Genomic DNA, 7,765 nt, shown 5'->3' with positions numbered 1-7,765 from the left:
CGTATGACTATACCGCCGTACTTCACAGGAAATGGAGGTGGATCGGACACACACTGAGAAAACCCCCACCATCCATTACGAGGGCAGTCCTAGAATGGAACCCCCAAGGCAAAAGACGAAGAGGAAGACCTAGGCTGTCCTGGAGGCGAGGAGTCATGAAGGACCTACAACATGCAAAAACCTCGTGGCAGGAGGCTAAGACAACCGCCAAAGACCGAGGAAGGTGGAGGCATCTCACCGAGGCCCTGTGCTCCAGAAGGGGCAAAGAGGACTAAGTCAAGTAAGTCAAGTCAACTCCCGAAATCTGAGAGCTAGGTGGGTGAAACTTACACCGAATGATGTCTGTATTACATATATTGCGAAACTGAAATTATATTTTGCGTAGATATTTCGATTGCTTCAAAAATGTACATTAGAATGGCCAACATGTCAATTTGAGCCTTTCGAAGTGGTGTGGGCCTCCCTAGCAGTGTAGAAGAACCACGCGTGTGTTTTCGCGGTTTAGATAAAGTATTTTGGTGAATAGTTAAAACATCAAACATAAATCATGTTTACCTCGTGCTGTAACAAATGTAGAGTTAAACAATCCATGAAGGAAGTGTTTCACCATGGCGCACACTGCTAGTATTTTTTTCATTTGTACCGTTTCCTTTGCGCTTTTATCCCTGCATGGTCTTAAATAAACCTCTACCAGGCTTCACAGGTCGCTGGAAAAAAATAGTAGAAATTGGCCAAATAAGATAGAAAACACACCAGAGGAGTTAGATGGCCGAGGAGTACAGTTTGCCGGGCCAACACTCCTAGGCCAATCAACTCCTACTAGTTTATTTGCATTTATCACTAGAGTTAGTCGCTTACTACTGTATACTGTTTACCATTGTTTTTCTGTCACTTTTTGTCACTTGCAATTAGCCCTCGGGCAAGAACTTTCATTTATTTATTCCTAACTTGGTCAAAGTTCCGTATTCGGCCCTGGGGGGAGTCTGGTAGAGACTAATGGTGAATATGTTCGAACAACACGTTTGGGTTGCTGTCCCGTTCGTTTAACTAAAGTCAGATTCCACCGCCTTGCCCGCCGGACGCATTTAGACGAACCCTCCGGCAGGTGGACTGATTGTCACCTTTCCTAGTGGACAAAGATCGTGCGCCTCTTATCTGTTAATTGACGTCGCCTGGCACTTTTCATGGTGGCCACACCGACACAAGGCTGTAGCTGTTGTCGCTATTTAGCCTCATTATTGTCGACCCCGGGGCTGAAAGCTGTAATGTTTCGGGCACGCGTCCTTGTGTGGAGTAATAACTGGACAGTGGGACAGCTCGTGATGCTAGGGGTAGAACTGTGGTCATTATCTTAAATATCATGTGCGGGGACTAGAGAATAGACGACAAGGGTTGTGCTTATTATACCACCCCACTTCATCAAAGAGTACTATACGCCAGGTCTTCAATTGTAGACGGATTTTCACCTTAGTTTTCTCCTAAACAGCCGTAATTAATTACAGGAAATTGTCAAGAGAAAAAACGAAAAGGGACAGTGCAAAGGTCATCTTCATTTCGCACGAGTCATTTCCGTGTCCACATCTCCTACCGACCGTCGGACCGCAAGAGAAGTGGTCAAAGTCACTGAGATGAACTCCATTGTACTTATGGGTGGTTAATGATCTGCTGTGACCCTACCTTAATTTAATTCACATGAAACTGAAAATTGGAATAAAGTGAATCCAAATTCATCTTTGATTCAGACTGCGGAAGTAACATCGTGTCACTGATGGACTTATGAATGACGTCTAGAACGAAAAACGATTTAGAAATGCGCTCGCTTCAAGTCTGGGCATTTCCTTGTTTTGTAAGAACATGCTTTCATTGCATATTAGATACATCTATGTAGACATATATACTTGTCATTTTGTGGACAAAAAACGGACAAGGCAACGGTCATCTTCATTTCTCATTAGTCATTTCCGTGTCCACATTTTCTACCGACCGCAGGACCACAAGAGATAAATTCTTCTTTACTTTAACGATCTGCTGTGATCCTACCTTAATTCACATGAAAAGGAAAATTGGAATGAAGTGAATCCATTGAAGTCATATTTTGAAGAGTTGCCAGATACAACTGACTGCTGAAATAGCCGACTGGCGATGTCCTGTATTTTGTGGGATTAACAGATACAAACAGGACACACCTTTACACAACTAGTGCAAAAGGCACGAACAATGGAGTGGGATAATCGTGCGACAAAAAAGTGCCAATCTCAGTAGATTACATTTCGGTATATAAGACGACGATATTCTAGATATTTCTTTCGGCCGAATCAGGTCGTACAGAGCAAGCAGGTATTTTTTTTTTACCCACAGAGTCAAAATCCGCAAGCTTTTGCCAAAATGATTATGTCAGAATCTTTCAACTCTCCATGTCGCCTTGACAGCAATCAGTCAAGATGGTCCCGTTTGAAAATTGTAAGAAAGATGAATTCTAAATAAAAATAAAATTGTTTCATCACTTCCGACAACCATCGGCTGGGTCCTGCAAAACCATTCAGTGTTTACTGTATGTAACGTTAGATAGACGTGTTTCTGATACATTTGACGATAAGGCTGATTAATATCAACATAGGTAAGCATCAACTCTCTAATGCATCCATATAATAGACAGTGTCCTATCGTCCGGAAAGCAGGCTAAACTGGACAAGCGGCTATTATAGTTTCCCGCCGCACCTGTACATGTGCAACTGAAGAGGCTGATTGGTTGATTGAGCGTACAAACCTCACAATCAGCCTGCTACATATCCAGCTTTATGGACGGACCTTAAATTAACTACTAAAAGGAGCAGGTTTGTTGTCGATGATCTTTTGTTGTTCGATTGGCGTGAACACACCGGACAAGCTGTGGGGTGACAGAGCGGAAAACGCGGGTGTATCCAGACGGAAGAAAACGCATAAATCACCCACGATTTTCTTTAAATAGATACATTAGCGGTTCTCGTGAATTGAGCGGGAAAATATGGCCTGGGTATCCTCTGTTAGCCTACAGTAGGGCAGCAGAATCCGCGATCATCTACCAGATTTAGTTTCAAAATCCAACAGACAAAACTTTTAATAGTGGGAAAAGCATCTTTCCAACTTTTCATCAATCTTATAACAGGATTTTGAGAGGTTACTGCCGAGAGTTCGTTAACAGGAGAGAGGCGTTAAGATCCTGTTTGTGTGCAGACGTTACTACAGCATTGAGAGCAAGTCAAGCAGGGCGAAAGATAATCTGACCAAACTTTTGCCCAGCACAAAGAAAATCCCAACGGGGCCTTCTGTGGCACGTGCGGACTGCATTTGGAATTCGTCCTCTTCGCTAATTCGTTCAAATGATGCCCTGTGTAATGGATGAAGCACAGGTGAGATGCGATCCGGACAGAACTCGGACTATCTCTGCAGGCGTCCCACAACAGGCGACGTCGTCCTGCCACTCAACAGTTCCTACGGCCACACCAAATTTATTTGTTGCTTCTCCGAGTTTTTTTTTTTTTTAGAAAAAGATTGGACCGGCAGGTCGAAAAAAAATTAAAATATTTTTTTTTCAAAAGGTCTGGGGGGAAGATATATGGCTTAAAAACTGGTAACGCAAAAAAAATACTGGTAACGCAAAAAAATTAGGAGTTTAATGGCAGGTTTTATACAATGAATCACTTCCTCTGATTTGTTACTTAAGTTCTGAATAAAGGCATTGTTTTTAGACTGGAATTGTGTGTATGTGGCTCTGAATGGCAATATTTACAGGTTTGTAATAGCAAAACGATGTATTATTTTTTCTTGGGACGTAATTTTGTTGGTTTTGAAAATGTAAAAAAAATGGACAGGCAAATCCGAGAAGCAACAGATAGAATTGGTGCGGCCTAATGGTGCATTGTGGCGGGAATTATTAGCAGGAATTACGCGACAAGAGATCGCGCGTGATGCCAGCGTTCTCTCTGAAAAGTCAAACGTGTGCCGTGAAACCGATTTGTTGATGATCTTATCACATCGCCGTCTGCGTTTCTCAGAACAATGTGTGAGATCAGTAGTCAGTACCGACGTTTAAATGCATCCTAAACAATGTTAGCCCGAGTCAGGATTGTAGAACGTCAATTATCAAAGTCAATTTTTCTGGGGCCACTTTTCTACGTAATAAGATGAAACAGCTCTGAAATAAAGATGTGGGAATATAGTGCAGTAGATGTCAATTTCATACAGATTGCCTCATCCAGAATATTTCCACTTTGAGCACTCTAATATTGTTTAGGTTACCTTTAAAGGGACATGTTCTTATTGATTATGAACCACCAGCAGCTACTCTGTGATCTCTATACAAACGCTGATGAAGACAATGATGCCGCTTTAAACACAAGTGTTGCCGTATCCTGAACGGATTTCCGGATAGGAAATGGGGTTATATATATGATACGAAGTTACATGTATGTACATATCGCAGGAAATACGTTCGCGTCTAATTATAACGATTATCAATTTGAGAGCGTGATTTGCCTTTAATGCTGATTGGTGACTGATTAATGTTCAGTTACCGCTGAAGGTACATGACACGGGGGACATTACAAGTTCAATGGCTACTAAACTGTAACACTGGGTCTATATGTATTGGTACTCTCCAAGCAGTGGTTAGGCTCCGGCTGCTTTTTTACTTTATTCTTTTTTAATTTTAAGGCGTACAGTTCATCAGGCTTTCAACTTAGTACCGTTTTCTTGAGGCCGCGAGACATCAAGAAAATGGTACAAAATAGAAAGTCCGATGGAAATGCAAAAAAAAACGTCAAAAAGCAGCCTAACATCTGCTTGAAGAGTAATGTATTGGGTCTTTAAGTTAACACAGAATCAGTTTAAGAGAAAACCCCGTGTTCATATTTTTGGAAGATTATACCTGGCGTGTTTTCCCCTTGTTCGAGAGGGTGCATGCCTCCATCACGTTAATCAGCCTCAATACCCAAATATTGGGTACCTAATGGCTGCAGATGCACCAGAAATGTTATCATTATCATTATTGTTATTATTATCAGAATGGACTACTTCGTGAAACACTGATTCAGACGCACTACCAATGAGGCGATAAGCAAAGTTTTATTTGCAAAATCATGACTGGATGTTAATTGCATGTACAGTATCAGAATAACAGTAAAGTAACAGAGTACATGAGACTAATTTCTAATCAAACGTAGGGCGCTACGTGTACTATGGTTGGGTTTGACTCTTCTTTGCCACACGTTCTGCACAATGAGTGGCTTTTGTGATTTGATGATAAACACCGATGCAAAATGATGATGGCTGACTGCCAAGCGTGGCTGACGTGATTGTTCTTGTATAAGAACCAGCTTCTCACTTTATCTCAGACACAATATTAATCGATAATGATGAGTATCTAGAGTAACAAGCATTTGGGACTTCGAACACGGTAGAAGATTAAGTGCACTTCATAGTTGATTGTGCTATGTATGTCAATGATAGACATATTCTATAGTTATATAGAAATTAGATTCCCTCACTTTAGACACACAAGTAGCACTGACAAGTTTATATTTCTCATGCGTTTTGACAAACCGACTATAGCTAAACCACAGTCCTACATTTTCACTATTATCAAGAAGCGAGAAGAAGCCGAACTTCTGTGTTAGACTAGATCTGTGATACCTCTATGTATGTATGTGTTTTGTCTCAGTGTTGTGACCTGTACTTAGCTCGGTTGGGCAAAAATGTCTATAAAGGCCTTCATTCAATTATCACAGTGATTCTCGCCTACTGTTCTGAGAAGTTACGCCTCGGACAGGTGCAATCCGGGTTTTTCCCAACGGAATAGCAAAAGTGGGGATCAGTAAGAGCAGGCCACTGGGACATACTAATCCTGAAGTTTTGTTCAAAGTTGTGTGCCCTTTTCTGTGTACGATTTTCAGCTGTGACGTGTCACTGTAGTTATAGGTCTGTTGACGACAGAAGATATACGAAACTTTACGGTACTTATGTAGAGCACTTGATAAACATGCCCCGGTGCCCACAAGAGCGGTTAAAAACACTTGATTATCACCACAGTCTGGTGGAAAACCGTTCTGTCATGTGGGCATGTCATGTCATTGTTATCCTTACTCGTGTGTGCTAGATTGACCCGCTTATATAGAACACTAATTCGCAAGGTGGGCATGCTTAGCGTCCAAGCAGACGTGTCGACCAGCTGGATGACAAGAGAGAAGAATTTGACCAAATAGGGACAAATAAGTTGCCATGGGATCTCAGTCAGTCTTTTTGCAGTCAATCCAGTTAGTTCCCGCGGCCGATCAGTTCACTCCTAGATGATACCAAAAACATACTAGTAGTCTACAGGCTGAACAGTTCACTCCTAGGCCAATTAACACGTACTAGAGTTTTATTCCTAACTTGGTGAAATTCCCTTGTTACTATTCGGCCAGGTCGGAGTCCCGTAGAGACTAGGAATGCTGACGTCGGCAGTGCAAGGTTCGGCCGAGTTGGACACTTGCACAATCTAAAGAGCGCATTTATGTTGTTCTTTTCAACTATCAGTATCACTGTTTTTGTCACTCATAAAGCCCCTGACCAAACTCTCGCAATGAACCGTTGAAAAATGATGGGCGGGGGGAATGGATTATCACATCACCGGCAAATTGAAGGTCTGAATTTTGACCACACACAAAGATGGAGCCAATTGTCGGATAATCCTGACAGTTACGTTCAAAGGTGTGCTTTTCATTCGTTTATTTTCCCGTCGTCTGCATGCATCGGCATAAATATTTGATGAAAATGTATGGACGATGTCAAATTACAGGTTTAGTGGACTGATTCTTTACAATTGAACATAAATTTGACTCATTTGACTCCGATTTTGTCGCCATGCGCCATCAGCTGAACTATGCAGACAATTGCAGATTATGCATCTCGACTATTAATATTAATTATGGCCATGTTCGTGATATTTCCTCATTCGGACAGCTTCAGCACCTGTTTGGGACATCCAAGTGAAAACTGTAATTTTCATCGCAGCCAATTATCCGATTTCCTCGTCTCTAATTTGTGAGGATTTCCTCTTCAAATACGGAACAATTTTGCCGGGATAATTGACCAATTGTACGGCGTAACTGTGTGCATCCTGTCGTGACGCATTGTAAAGGGCGACGACCGCTGTGGAAAACTTTCAATTACACAATAATCGTTCGTCTCTTTCAATCTCTGTTCGATTTTCCATGTCTGACCAAGAAATACGAAATCCAGTGGCACAATAGGAGGATTCGCCAAAGCGGTGTTATTGAGTTGGAACGTTTTCTAGTCAACTTTCCGTCATGTAAAGTCGATAACCTCCACATGTCTACAGATAGAACATGGAAGATTAGCTGAATCTGAGCTAAAGGGCATCCCAATAAACTCAGACTCACTCACGGTGTCGGACTCTGACATTTTTACACGTCTGTTCAATAGACAAAACCCAATTTGACAAAGCAAAATATATTCGCGGTTTTGTTATTTTGTGTACTTTTAAGACGGCATTACCATTATCTATACAGTGAGTTTGGGCACATAATGTTGTTAAAGTGACAAGGACTTCTTCCGCACTTCATACACGTATGTGAAATAAACCCTGGACTGAGTTGCAGAAACAAAAACAGCCTCTCTATGTGACTGAGATCTAGAAAGGATCCTTAAACTTGTAGTACCAGTCGCAGTTCGACAAACCTATAGTTTACCCCTGGTACAAGCTCCTAGAAGTTCCGCAACAGACGAG

At 41.7% G+C, this 7,765-nt stretch overlaps 1 long non-coding RNA gene across 1 annotated transcript in view; it reads right to left on the bottom strand.

Annotated features, from left to right (window-relative positions):
* Positions 1 to 7,765, bottom strand: part of LOC118420260 — a 26,240-nt gene that overhangs the window by 2,176 nt on the left and 16,299 nt on the right. The window lies entirely within an intron of this gene.

This window comes from Branchiostoma floridae, chromosome 1 (assembly GCF_000003815.2).
Source record: "Branchiostoma floridae strain S238N-H82 chromosome 1, Bfl_VNyyK, whole genome shotgun sequence".
NCBI lineage: Eukaryota > Metazoa > Chordata > Leptocardii > Amphioxiformes > Branchiostomatidae > Branchiostoma > Branchiostoma floridae.
Note: the sequence above shows the minus strand (reverse complement) of the source record. Positions and strands in the feature narration are given on the sequence as shown.